Source organism: Pteropus vampyrus, unplaced genomic scaffold (genome assembly GCF_000151845.1).
Source record: "Pteropus vampyrus isolate Shadow unplaced genomic scaffold, Pvam_2.0 Scaffold132, whole genome shotgun sequence".
NCBI lineage: Eukaryota > Metazoa > Chordata > Mammalia > Chiroptera > Pteropodidae > Pteropus > Pteropus vampyrus.
In genome coordinates this window covers 2,675,383-2,677,523 of record NW_011888913.1, presented here as the reverse complement: position 1 = coordinate 2,677,523, position 2,141 = coordinate 2,675,383, and positions in this window count along the sequence as shown.

The window sequence follows — 2,141 nt, the reverse complement described above, 5'->3', positions numbered from 1 at the left end:
CCGGTCCCCAGAGTCCCGACAGCCAGGTGCCCCGTCCGCCCACCTTGGGCAGCACAGCCAGCAGCAGCTGTGCGGCCCGACGTCGTAGAAAGCGAAGGAACGTTGGCCGAAGCCCGAGACGGGGCGACCGGAAGTGAGGGGGAACCTCGACCTCGCTGACACACCGTTTACACGATCGATTTTAACGTTTCTCCCTCTTTGTAGCAAGAGGGCAGGGCTGCGGAGTCTCCAGGCAAAGTGGCTCATGAATGCGTAATCACAACACACCTAGCAGTCTTTTGATTTCCTGGCAGATCGCGGTGCTCGTGAATTTTGCATGATTGATGGCTGTTGACTGACAATGGGTTTTATGGAATAATGAGTCCCAGACGGCAAACGGCTGAACGCACAGATGAAGCACCCTACCCCGGGGTTTTCCCCAGTTGTTGTTGAAGGGTTTTGGTTTTCAAACTTGTTCCAACCGGCCCCTCTGCCGGACCCCCGGGGGGGGGGGGGGTTCGTTCGGCCCCGGGGTTGCCGGGGGGGGGGGCCCCTTCGTTCCCCTTTTTCTTCCGTGACAGTGCGCCCCGCCAGCCCCCCGGGCGCCCAGCCTTCAGCGAGGCCCTGCGGGCTTCGTCCACAGCGATTTCCCTCCCGGGGCAGAGCCGTCTTGGACCAGAATCTGCGGGGATGTCCAGGAAATCCAACGTGTGTTGGAACCGCAGTGATTTACGTGCTTGGAAAAGTGCTCGGTCCCTTAAAAACCTCCAGGAAGAGCAGAGCCCCATGTCCTTCCAAGAACCCACAGTTTGGGGGGACGGTGCTGCGAGGTGACGCCTGACTCCCACCTCGTTCGGGAGAGAGAAGCAGCTCAGTCTGCATTTGTGGATGCAAAGGTCGCTTGTAAGTCACACTTGATTTTGTTGGCACGCTGTTATTTTTGTCATAGTTTGCAACCCGGCTGAGTCTGACAAGGGACCGGAGCTCCCACCGAGGCCAGGAGCAGGCTCCCGGGGGGCCCAAAGGGCCGCGAGTCCATTCTGTGCACCCCTAAATGCAGGCTCTACAGTGGGATGACAAAGCCGCGGTGACTCTCAGATGCGGAGCAGACGCAGGGGCCACGGCCACACAGCTGAGTACCCTGCCACAGGAGCAGGGCGCCTTGCCGGGCACCCCACGGGAGGAGACTCCGGGTTCACACGGCGGGCCAGCTCCAGGAACAGCGGTGGCGACAAGGCCTGTGCCGAGCTTCAGGTGTGCCAGCCCCTGCAAAGGGCTTTACACGCACACCAACACCCTCGGGAGGCCTCTGCCTGCCAGCACCTCCACTGCCACCATCACGAGAGAGACGGGACCCTCTTTGGACGTCCGGAGCCACTTGACTGGGCTGCACGCCAGGTCTGTCGTGAGGTCACATGGGCGCTGAGAGCAGGCTGGGCCCCCGCCCCGAGGCGTTCCAATGACACATGGGTTCTGTTCTCAAAACTGGGGACAAGACAGTTGTGTGGGGGAGTAAGACTCAGCCACCAAAAGAACCCGGGCCGAGCCGAGGGGTCCTCGGGCCTCAGGTGGACCTGCGGTCTGGGGACGGCCTCCCTGGGGACGGCCTCCCTGGGGACAGACTCCCGCCCGGAGAGGGCACGTCACCGCCTGCAAAGCCGAGCGGGGCCTCGCAGTCAGTCACTCGGAGCTGGGTGGCTTCTCACAGCTGTCCCTGTCCTCATCTTAAAACAGATACTTCTCTGGTCTGTAAATACAATTTTAAAAGTATGCACGAGAGTCTTGAAAATATTCTCCATCTTTAACCGCCGGTGACTTAAAGTGAAGACGCAGAGCATTTCGCGTCTCCGTCCTCCGAAGGCAGAGGGTGGCTCTGTTCCTCACCAGAGCGAAGGCAGCGGACAGGCCACATCCGTGAGAAGGGCAGGTTGACACACAGTCACCCGTGAGCGCCGTGTGCCCGTCACAGCCGCGGGGTAGGGGCGCCTTGGACACGGCCACCTCCACGGTGGGCTCGGTGTCCTCATCTGGGAGACAGAAGCGCCCAGGCCGGGCGGCCGTGGGAGCCCCCGGCGCACAGCGGGACGCCGTGAGTGCCGGGCAAGTGGTGGCTGTCCAGCTCCCTTACAGAGTCGTGGTCCCCCGGCCCCCACAGAGCAAGC